Source organism: Oncorhynchus tshawytscha, linkage group LG06 (assembly GCF_018296145.1).
Source record: "Oncorhynchus tshawytscha isolate Ot180627B linkage group LG06, Otsh_v2.0, whole genome shotgun sequence".
Taxonomy (NCBI): Eukaryota; Metazoa; Chordata; class Actinopteri; order Salmoniformes; family Salmonidae; genus Oncorhynchus; species Oncorhynchus tshawytscha.
Window position 1 is genome coordinate 35,967,900 of NC_056434.1, and position 12,480 is coordinate 35,980,379.

A 12,480-nucleotide genomic window follows, 5' to 3' on the forward strand; every position below is an offset into this window, starting at 1 on the left:
AGGAAGAGTGTTTAGGCTCAAGTCCAATTTAAAAAAGTAAACAGTACTAATAATAATGTCACCCCGTTTAACAGACATCTGAAACGCAAACAAGATGCCAAGTGGAGGGATGTTTATCGTATCATAATTTTTTTTAGATTCTTTCTTAGAAGTAAATGATCTTATAGGAGTCTCTGAGAGGAGATGGGGACACCTCATTCCTAGCTTCAGTGGACATGTGGCATGCAAATATAAACCGGCGTTCTTACACTGAAAACAACATACCTATAGTGACGGCCCACACATAGAATAACTGAACACAGAATTCTGGGCCCATACAAGAATATCACAGAATATCTATGAAGAATATCAGAATATCTATGGGCCCATACAAGTTTGGTACTAGGGGGTAACTAGCCCCCCCTAAGAACAATGTCTAATTGCTGACACAAAAAAAGCAACGTTTGGACAAAAAAATTGTATGTGGATGAAGGTCATGTTTAGGCAAATAAACTATAAAGGGAAATAAATGACTATAGTTTACACTTTTTTAGTTACTTTATGAAATGTTGTTCTTAGAAAAAAAAATAAGTCCCGGGGTAACTGCCCCCCCACCAACACACTCATCCAACACATTACATTTTTCTCTCTGAACAAGTGGATTATTTATCTTAAGGCTTTCCTACTTGTACTGTATATTTCAAAAATATATATAGTGGGGCAAAAAAGTATTTAGTCAGCCACCAATTGTGCAAGTTCTCCCACTTAAAAATATGACAGAGGCCTGTAATTTTCATCATAGGTACACTTCAACTATGACAGACAAAATGAAAATAAAATCCAGAAAATCACATTGTAGGATTTTTAATGAATTTATTTCCAAATTATGGTGGAAAATAAGTATTTGGTCACCTACAAACAAGCAAGATTTCTGGCTCTCACAGACCTGTAACTTCTTCTTTAAGAGGCTCCTCTGTCCTCCACTCGTTACCTGTATTAATGGCACCTGTTTGAACTTATCAGTATAAAAGACACCTGTCCACAACCTCAAACAGTCACACTCCAAACTCCACTATGGCCAAGACCAAAGAGCTGTCAAAGGACACCAGAAACAAAATTGTAGACCTGCACCAGGCTGGGAAGACTGAATCTGCAATAGGTAAGCAGCTTGGTTTGAAGAAATCAACTGTGGTAGCAATTATTAGGAAATGGAAGATATACAAGACCACTGATAATCTCCCTCGATCTGGGGCTCCACGCAAGATCTCACCCCGTGGGGTCAAAATGATCACAAGAACGGTGAGCAAAAATCCCAGAACCACACGGGGGGACCTAGTGAATGACCTACAGAGAGCTGGGACCAAAGTAACAAAGCCTACCATCAGTAACACACTACGCCGCCAGGGACTCAAATCCTGCAGTGCCAGACGTGTCCCCCTGCTTAAGCCAGTACATGTCCATGCCCGTCTGAAGTTTGCTAGAGAGCATTTGGATGATCCAGAAGAAGATTGGGAGAATGTCATATGGTCAGATGAAACCAAAATATAACTTTTTGGTAAAAACTCAACTTGTTGTGTTTGGAGGACAAAGAATGCTGAGTTGCATCCAAAGAACACCATACCTACTGTGAAGCATGGGGGTGGAAGGATCATGCTTTGGGGCTGTTTTTCTGCAAAGGGACCAGGACGACTGATCCGTGTAAAAGAAAGAATGAATAGGGCCATGTATCGTGAGATTTTGAGTGAAAACCTCCTTCCATCAGCAAGGGCATTGAAGATGAAACGTGGCTGGGTCAATGGACATATACTCCAATCTCCCCTGTGGCGCTTTGCAGCTCCTTTAGGGTTATCTTTGGTCTCTTTGTTGCCTCTGATTTAATGCCCATCTTGCCTGGTCTGTGCGTTTTGGTGGGCTGCCCTTTCTTGGCAGGTTTATTGTAGTGCCATATTCTTTCTATTTTTTAATTATGGATTGAAATGGTGTTCTGTGGGATGTGCAAAGTTTCAGATTTTTTTTTATAACCCAACCCTGATCTGTACTTCTCCACAACTTTGTCCCTGCCCTGTTTGGAGAGCTCCTTGGTCTTCATGGTGTCACATGCTTAGTGGTGTTGTAAACTCTGGGGCCTTTCAAACAGGTGCTGAGATCATGTGACACTTAGATTGCACACAGGTGGACTTTATTTAACTAATTATGTGACTTCTGAAGGTAATTGGTTGAGCCATGATCTTATTTAGGGGCTTCATAGCAAATGCATATGCACGCACCACTTTTCCTTTTTTTTAAAATTTCTTTAAACAAGTCATTTTTTTTTCATTTCACTTCACCAATTTGGACTATTTTGTGTATGTTCATTACAATGAAGTCCAAATAAAATCAATTTAAATTACAGGTTGTAATGCAACAAAATAGGAAAACTCCAATGGGGATGAATCATTTTGCAAAGCACTTTATAACAATTATCCGGCCATGTAAATTCCTAATTCAATCTACATAGATATTGCACATTACTACATACAAAACAAAAAGACACACACAAGCAGAGAGCAAGAGAGAGCGAAAGTAGCATGCTCGACTCCTGGTCTAAATCTGTAAATCTATATCACTGGGTCAGGATTAACCCAAAATAAAATTCTTTACCCAGTCAGATATAGTGTAGTGACAAGAGGGATTTGGTCAACCGTTGCCATCCATTTTCCTTTCTGTGCCACCAAATGCTTGCATATAGGCTACTGGTATTGCTACCAAAACGTTTACGAACGTTGCAGATAGAAATTGCGTGAATAGAGCCGACGCTATTCCTTATTCAGCATGTCAGAGAGGCATGCTTGTTCTACATTGCATATTTCTATATTAACGTTCCAAAACGTTGCGTCCTCCTGATCTCGCCCCAGGTTGTTTGCTATAGCTAGCTAATAAGGTAACATGATTGAACAAAGTGTATGCTAAACAAATGGTTAAGGGTCCGGTCCGCAAGTAGCGTAGTTTTAGGAAGGTCGTTTTAGAAAGGTATGCGTTATGCTTTCTGAATGTAAAATGCAGCCCACCAAAGCAGGATAGAAAGAAAAAAAGTAGTGTCGGTGTCATGGGTCTTATTTTTTGAACAGTAATAGCTAGAATCAAGCGGGTTTTTTCTGAGGAAAAGTGGGAGACTTGGTTATTATGTTGGCTACAGAACCTGGCTATGAAATGCAGTGGGGAAAGTGCGAGGGTTGAGCGAGACTATGAATTCCAAAACGTTTCTATACTCAAGGGAGAGAAAAACTGCTATTATTTTAAATTTTGTGGAGCAGCTTGTGTTTTTCTTCACCAGGCAAATGGTAGGCTAACTAACTAGACTGCTGGTTGTGACTGGTTAGCTACCGGGAAGCAAGAGAGGCACCTGCTTGATGTGTAAAATCGGAGGCTGAACGGAGTCTGTCTGGCCACCCGCATGATTGCGCCCTCTCAGCTCACCAGCTGATGTAGGCTAGGCTGTGTAGTGCTGAACAGGTCTGTTACTTTTCTAACTGAATATAAACATTTTAACAATGTAATTTAACCAATTGAAGTTTGGAAATATGGGGGAAATGCAGACTGGTTTAAGCTTGGGAAGGACAATTATTTCACAGATGTAATCATGTAGCCCAATATTGGGACTACTGTTTATCTCTCACTTGCCAGCTACTCCTTGACATCCAGCTAAGGTGCAACCTTTGGTATGCTGATGGAATGCTACTCAGAGTCAGAGTCTGCGCTACAGCAAAGCCTAATCTAAGCAGACATGCCTGTGCTCATGATGATTCTTACAGGCAAAGTGACTTTATAAAAGGAATTTGCTCATGGTGCACGTCGCTTAAATGACATGTAACACATTTGGACCAATACCGTCGGACATGAAACAACGATTCAAATGTAATGACAGCACATAGGATTTTGCACCCTTTGCAGGAGCCTTTTCATTTTAAATCAAATCAAATCAAATTTATTTATATAGCCCTTCGTACATCAGCTGATATCTCAAAGTGCTGTACAGAAACCCAGCCTAAAACCCCAAACAGCAAGCAATGCAGGTGTAGAAGCACGGTGGCTAGGAAAAACTCCCTAGAAAGGCCAAAACCTAGGAAGAAACCTAGAGAGGAACAAGGCTATGTGGGGTGGCCAGTCCTCTTCTGGCTGTGCCGGGTGGAGATTATAACAGAACATGGCCAAGATGTTCAAATGTTCATAAATGACCAGCATGGTCGAATAATAATAAGGCAGAACAGTTGAAACTGGAGCAGCAGCACAGTCAGGTGGAAGTTGAAACTGGAGCAGCAGCATGGCCAGGTGGACTGGGGACAGCAAGGAGTCATCATGTCAGGTAGTCCTGGAGCTCAGGTCCTAGGGCTCAGGTCAGTTGAAACTGGAACAGCAGCATGGCCAGGTGGACTGGGGACAGCAAGGAGTCATCATGTCAGGTAGTCCTGGAGCTCAGGCCCTAGGGCTCAGGTCCTCCGAGAGAGAGAAAGAAAGAGAGAAGGAGAGAATTAGAGAACGTACACTTAGATTCACACAGGACACCGAATAGGACAGGAGAAGTACTCCAGATATAACAAACTGACCCCAGCCCCCCGACACATAAACTACTGCAGCATAAATACTGGAGGCTGAGACAGGAGGGGTCAGGAGACATTTTAAACACCAGTGGTGCAACTAGTGCTTTTTAACAGCACTGAATCAAAACAGTGGAGAGCGGGAATGAAGCAAGTGGTCCAAACCACTCCTTTTCCGAGGATGGGGCGAAGTGGTGCAACACTTATCTATTTTAATTACAGACACGCTCAAGACATAAAAAATGTGAAAATGACAAATTAGCCAATAGATCACGATAATTTTCTGGTAAAAAGTGGTGTTTCAAAAACATTACATCCATATTTTGTTATGCGGAGTGGAACCCAAGAGCAGACTCCGATGAGGAGACTGGGATGAAGTAACCAAGGTATTTATTGACACGGGAGAGATGGAGTGCAGGTCAGGGGAAGCCTGGGCGGGTTGCTGGAAACCAGGTGCGGAGGCTGAGGCTGGAGCGAGAGGGGTTGAGACAGGGTAAGCAGGTCTGGAGGGGAATTCAAGGGAGTAGTAGAGTGGGGAATCCAGGACAGATTAGCAGAATGACGAGACTTGGGACTGGAGACGGGGACCAGAGTCAGAGCGGGCAAAACTGTAGCGGAGGGGAAAACAGGCACAACAGGATCTGAATAGCAACAAATGGCTAGAAACGTAAACTGACTGAGCAGAGATTATGATCTGCTGCTGCAGGAGTAGACAGGGAACTGGAGCAGACAGGTTTAATCAGGGATACATGGAAGGTAGGATGGATCCTGAGAGAGGCTGGGAGTTTCAGGCACACCGCAGAGGGGTTAATGACCCGGTCAATTTCAAAGGGACCAATGAATCGGGGGAAAGTTTCTTCAATGCCATCTTCAAAGACAGGTCCTTCGATGAAAGCTATACCTTATGACCCGGGGTGTAGTCTGGAGCTGAGGTCCGGTGACGGTTGGCTTGAGACTGGGTCCTATCAGATGCACAAAGAAGGACAGCCAGGGCCTTCCTCCAGGTATGGTGACAAAGGTGCAGATGGTCCTGGACAGGGAACCGCAACCTCTTGGGTGGGGAACAAGGGGGGTTGGTAACCCAGAGCACACCCGAAGGGTGACATACCTGACGAGGGGTTGGTGAGGGTGTTGTGGGCATATTCAACCCAGGGTAGCTGAGCGCTCCAGAAGGAAGGGTTGGCAGAAATCACGCAGAGGAGGGCAGTCTCCATCTCTTGGTTGGCCCATTCGGTCTGGCTGTTGGTCTAGGGGTGATATCCAGTAGAAAGACTGACATTGATACCAAGAGCTGAACAGAAGGTTCTCCATACCTAGGAGATAAACTGGGGTCCTCTGTCGGAAATGATGTCGGTGGGGATGCCATGCAGACGGAACACATGGGATACTAACAGGTCTGCAGTCTCCCTGGAGGATGGGAGCTTGGAGAGGTGAATGAAGTGAGCCATTTTGGAAAACCTGTCAATAAGGGTGAGGATGACGGAGTTACCGTTAAATGGGGGAAGGCCATTGACGAAGTCCAGAGCTATGTGTGACCAGGGGCAACTGGATATGGGAAGAGGGCGGAGCAGACTGGAAGTGGGTTTAGTGGAGGTTTTGTTCCGGGCACAAACCGAACAGGCTGAGACAAACTCCCAGACATCTCTCCATGGTGGGCCCCCAAAAGTGCTGACGCAGGAATGCGAGGGTCCGGTTCATACCAGGGTGACAGGTGAGGTGGGTAGAATGGCCCAACTGAAGAACATCAGAGCAAACACACTCTGAAACAAACAGAGCATTACTAGGACCGTTACCCAGGTCAGGCTCGTTCTGCTGAGCTTGGCGGATACGGGACTCGATCTCCCAGGTGACGGCGGCAACGATGCAGGTGGATGGCATCAACAAAACTAAGAAGATGATTGTGGACTTCAGGAAACAGCAGAGGGAGCACCCCCCTATCCACATCGATTGGAAAGTAGTGGAGAGGGTAGTAAGTTAAGTTCCTCGGCGTACACATCACAGACAAACTGAATTGGTCCACCCACACAGACAGCATCGTGAAGAAGGCGCAGCAGCGCCTCTTCAACCTCAGGAGGCTGAAGAAATTTGGCTTGTCACCAAAAGCACACAAACTTCTACAGATGCACAATCTAGAGCATCCTGTCGGGCCTGTCCGCCCACAACCGTAAGACTCTCCAGAGGGTAGTGAGGTCTGCACAACGCATCACCAGGGGCAAACTACCTGCCCTCCAGCACACCTACACCACCCGATGTCACAGGAAGGCCATAAAGATCATCAAGGACAACAACCACCCGAGCCACTGCCTGTTCACCCCGCTATCATCCAGAAGGCAAAGTCAGTACAGGTGCATCAAAGCAGGGACCAAGAGACTGAAAAATAGCTTCTATCTCAAGGCCATCAGACTGTTAAACAGCCACCACTAACATTGAGTGGCTGCTGCCAACACACTGACTCAACTCCAGCCACTTTAATAATGGGAATTGATGGAAATTGATGTAAAATATATCACTAGCCACTTTAAACAATGCTACTTAATATAATGTTTACATACCCTACATTACTCATCTCATATGTATATGTACATACTGTACTCTATATCATCTACTGCATCTTTATGTAATACATGTATCACTAGCCACTTTAAACTATGCCACTTTGTTTACCCTACATACCCTACATTACTCATCTCATATTACAGTGGGGCAAAAAAGTATTTAGTCAGCCACCAATTGTGCAAGTTCTCCCACTTAAAAAGATGAGAGGCCTGTAATTTCCATCATAGGTACACTTAAACTATGACAGACAAAATGATTTTAAAAAATCCAGAAAATCACATTGTAGGATTTTTAATGAATTTATTTGCAAATTATGGTGGAAAATAAGTATTTGGTCAATAACAAAAGTTTATCTCAATACTTTGTTATATACCCTTTGTTGGCAATGACAGAGGTCAAACGTTTTCTCTAAGTCTTCACAAGGTTTTCACACACTTTTGCTGGTATTTAACAAAGGATCTCCAAGTGGTTACCTTTCTGGCGGTCCAGTCAGTCTGTGGGTTGTGTAGCTTTAACAAAGGATGGCCAAGAACCAGGGGAGAGTAAGAACAGTCGATTATGTGGAAACTGATCTTTTCCTTGTGATTTCCAGAGAAACGCAGGATGACAGGGACGATTCTCTCACCGACACGGGCGAGGAGCTGTCCATTGAGAGTGTTGGCTTCGAGGGGTGAATCGAGTGGGACAGTGTCCAGGCCCAACTGGGTAACAACACCTCGGTCCAGGAAGCTCTCGTCGGCGCTCGAATCGATGAGAGCAGACAGAGGAAAAGCCTGGCTCTGCCACACAAGGTTGCCTTCAAGCAGAGGTCTGGGGAAAGATGGGCAGGCAATTTGGCTTAACAGCCCCACTACTGCTGAGCCCCCTATTTTGCTGGATGCAGGGAACAAGTGGAGACAAAGTTACCAACCGGGCCACACTATAGGCAGCTTCTAGCGCTGATTCGTCATTGCCTCTCCTCTGGAGAGCGACAGGCCTGGCCGAGCTGCATGGATTCAGGATCTGCATAAGCCTGGGGATGGGATGCAGTCAGAGAAGGATGACAAGGCACTGAAGCAGATGTTATGGGACATGCAACCCTACCTACCCTCTCCCTCGATGCTCACAGAGACAGTTTTTGACAGTTTTTGATGCGGATAGTGAGAGAGGAGTTCATCAAGTCCATCAGGATCATTCCTGGACACCAACTCGTCCTTGAGGGTCTCTTTGAGTGCGTTCTGGAATGCTCCATGAAGGGCCTCATTCCAGCCACTCTCAGCTGCGAGGGTGTGAAACTCACAGGCCATCTCAGCAACACTATGGGGGCCTTGACGGAGGGACAGGAGTCGTTAAGCGGCATCCTTACCGCAGACCGGGTAGTCGAAGACCTTCATCTCCTCTGTAAATCTGGAGTAGGAGAAGCAGATGGGGGACTGTTAGGAAAATTATGATTAAATGACTGAACAAATCATTTTAAATGGAACTGTAACTAAGTAAACTTATACTCTGTTTTATTATATCTGATTAAAAATATGAGTTCCTAAGAAGGGATTGTGTGACACGGACAAGGAGTAATTAAAGTTAATGAACACCTTTCCAACTAGGAAGAAAGAAAGGGGTTGTGGATTAAGTAAACAGATAAGGTAGTTAACCTATGGTTGAACCGACGAAACTTAGCTCTGGGGTGTTTTAGATAACCTAGGACTGCACTCACTGTCTGTTAATTAGAACTGTCAGCTAAGTGGTGATCGATAATGTTGAGGGGTCAAAAGTTAATTCAGTTGTGTTGTGTGTCCTGTGTATGTGCTAGGGGGGTCAGAATGAACTTTTAAAGTTCCCTTTGTCCCGGTCGAGAGGAGGGGATTCTATTAAGCAATGAAATGACGTCATGTTATTGTATATAAACTGTTGCTCGTGGTAACGTGGCAAGCACGCTCCGAGAAAAAATTCTGTTACCTATTATTGAAAAGACTGGTCTCTGTCTATTTTATGCAAACAAGAATCTTACAAATTCTCATAAAATAGATTAAGGGAATTCAATTAATGAATACATATTGGTATAATTAAATTACAGTAACAGGGACTGTCTCTCCCACACCGCCGTGGCTGAGGAAAGTATTGCTGCACGGAAGCAGCCAATCAGAAAGGAAATCTTGGCCCGTTTGCTAGCATAAGACTAGGGCTGTTGCTCAAATACTAGTGAACATTGTCCCAAAAAGGCTCTGCAAGCTCCATCGCCATCGTAACGCTCGGGAGTCAGGACAAATGGCTCCCGGAGTGGAGGAGAAGGACTTGGAACTGGTTGTTAGCCCTGGGAAAAGGGTTGGCCCTGTAGGTCAGAAAGGCTCTGTGAATACTCCTTGGTGTGCTCCAGAATGGTCTTCAGGGATTGGTCATGTCGCTCGAGCAGGGCGCCTTGGCCGACGAGGGTTTGGTGGAGAGTAGCAGAGTCTGCTGGGTTCATCTCTTTTGTTGCCAGATCGTACTGTTATGTAGAGTGGAACTGGGGAACCCAAGAGCAGACTCGGACAAGGAGAATGGGATGAAGTAACCAAGGTATTTATTGACACACGGGGGAGATGAAGTGCAGATCAGGGGAAGCTCGGGCGTGTTGCTAGAAACCAGGTGCTGAGGCTGGAGTGAGAGGGGTTGAGACAGGGTAAGCAGGTCCGGAAGGGAATTCAAGGGAGTAGTAGAGTGTGGAATCCAGGACAGAGTAGCAGGATGACGAGATGTGGGACTGGAGACAGGGGCCAGAGTCAGAGCGGCAAAACTGTAATGAGAGGAAAACCGCATCAGGCAAGGAAAACAGGCATGACAGGATCTGAATAGCAACAAACGGCTAGAAACGTAGACTGACTGAGCAGAGATTATGACCTGGCAGTGTGGAAGTGGCAGGGCTGAGTATTTGTAGAGGTCTTGATTATGGAACAGGTTGCAACTGGTGGGATCTGCTCTGACTCCAGTACACCCATCTCCGCCCACACAATTACACAGAGAGAGAGGGTGAGAGAGTACTGGGGGAGTGGCGGCAGGTCAAGGAGACACATGATGAGCAGTAGAGGGCGTTGTAGTAGCAGATGTGACATATTTTGAAAGTGTACGGTACAGCTGCTCCGTTTGCGCCATTGCTCAGGCGCCTATGCAAGCGAGGAATTGCATTCTCTGTGACACCATCCCTGGTCCATGTAAGCCTATCTCACCTGTTCCTCTGCCCTAATCTTTGCTGTAACAATCTAAGTGTATGCTTTGCCTATGCATTAAAAACTGAGATCAAGAACATGTTCATTGATGTAGCCAACAAGTCAATGCACGTGTAGCTTAGCTTAGTGCTGCTAGAGCTGCTGGCTAGGGTTTAATATTTGCAAATGGAATTTGCAATAGATGCCTGCCAGATACCATTTAGCTTTGAACATTTATATGACAAAAACTGTAGGCTATTACAAGTTGCTACAATTTGATTTCACAGACAACTCACTGAAGCATTATAAAACTTTCAGTTTCTCATTGGGAAATAACTAAACTAAGGTAACCTACATAGAACTGATTTGTTGTCACCAAATTGTGTCACGTTAGTTGTTGTTAGCACCATAGCCAATATTAAGTGATAATGCCTGAGTGTTTGGAATATATATTGGCACTGGTGTTGTTAGGCCCGATACGAAGTTGAGGTATCTATGTAGGTATCATACAGGTATCATATAGTATCTATGGTTAGCTCAACCTCTGTAAGTGTGGGCCTACATGGATTCGGATTATTTTGGGGATGTGAAGTGTTTTTCCAAGGCCGTTGTTTACTGTTGCTATGAGCGATGAGACCATTGGTTTCTTGGCATAGGCAGGAAAATAGAACTAAAAATGGGCAGAAGAAGGAGTGAACCTGTTGCTCGGAGAAGTTAGTGGAATGCTGTTAAAGGAAGGGGAGCGGATATGAGAACTATCTGTTGTTTTGTAGTTCAATATAAATATGCCAACTTTATGATATTAAAATGCACTTAAAGTAAAAACTTCCAAATCTAGCATCTATTTCTTACTTTCAAGAAAAGGAAATAAATGGCATACGCCAGCCTGGACAGGAGTCATCATCATCATCATCAACAACTTTTTTCATTCTCCGGACACTACCCCTTTAAGATGTCAATCAGACTGTTGTTCACACACTGGCCTGGGGTGTCACCTCTTCCGCCGAAGTCGGTCCCTCTCCTTGTTCGGGCGGAGTTCGGCGATCGACGTCACCGGCCTTCTAGCCATCGCTGATCCACTTTTCACTTTACAACTTGTAAAAAATAACCCTGAAATAAGGGACGAAGTAGTTTGACCCCCGAATTGCTATAATCCGCTAAGAGACAAAATTGGTAAAACACCTGCACAAAAAAACACCTGTTAGCCAGCTAGAGTAATGTTATCTAAGTAAGCCATGCTAGACAGCTTAATTTTGTGTGTGTGTGTGTATTTGTTTTCAGTTTCTGATTGCCTCCTCCAATAACCATAATGTATCAATGTTTCTCCCATTGAAATATTTGCACAAGTATGTAAATATCAGGTTGATATTTTGATGTGTCAATGGGATAAATTCCTTCACTATGGTTAAACAGTTGTACAAGATCTGACCAATAGTGTGCAACTGCAACCCGCCATTCAGGGAGTTCCTGCATGTGGGCATTTATGCATCTGCAGGAACGCCCCGCGCATCCCATTGGTTCCTGCATGAATGCCCGCCTACTGTGTACCCAAGAAACCGTGCCCGACAGGCGGTAGCGAAGGACACTGTCTAGGTGCAGGCATGGGCAATTCCAGTCCTCGGGGGCCTGATTGGTGTCACACTTTTTCCCCATCCCTAGCAAACACAGCTGATTTACACAAATTGCATTTTTAACTGAAGATCATGATTAATTGATTATTGGAGTTAGGTGTGTTAGCTGGGGCAGGGGAAAAAGTGTGACACCAATCAGGCCCCCGAGGACTGGAGTTGCCCAGGCCTGTTTGTCCCCGCCTCCCACTGGCACAGCAGGCAGGAGGCTGGGGCGATACAGTGTGCAGAGCAAGGCTTCACTAGATTCCACTCCCACTTTACTTCTCTTATTTCCCTTCTTGTTAGCCACGGCAATCCATTCCTTCTCTCATCTCCACTCGACGTGCCATCAGTTTCAAACAAAACATCTGCCTCCGCCATCTTCTCCATCCTTCTGGACGCTCCTAGCTGTACTGGCACCTGCCGCTCCTCCTCTCTGACAAGGTTAAAAGGTAAGGGTGATATATTTATGTCAGCCTGTGAGACCAGCTTTAAACTGTGAAGAATGTTACCTTCATTTAGTGCAATAAAATTATGATTTAGTGTGACATCCATTACATATACGGGTTTGTGTTTGTCTGAAAGATAAAGACTTAGATG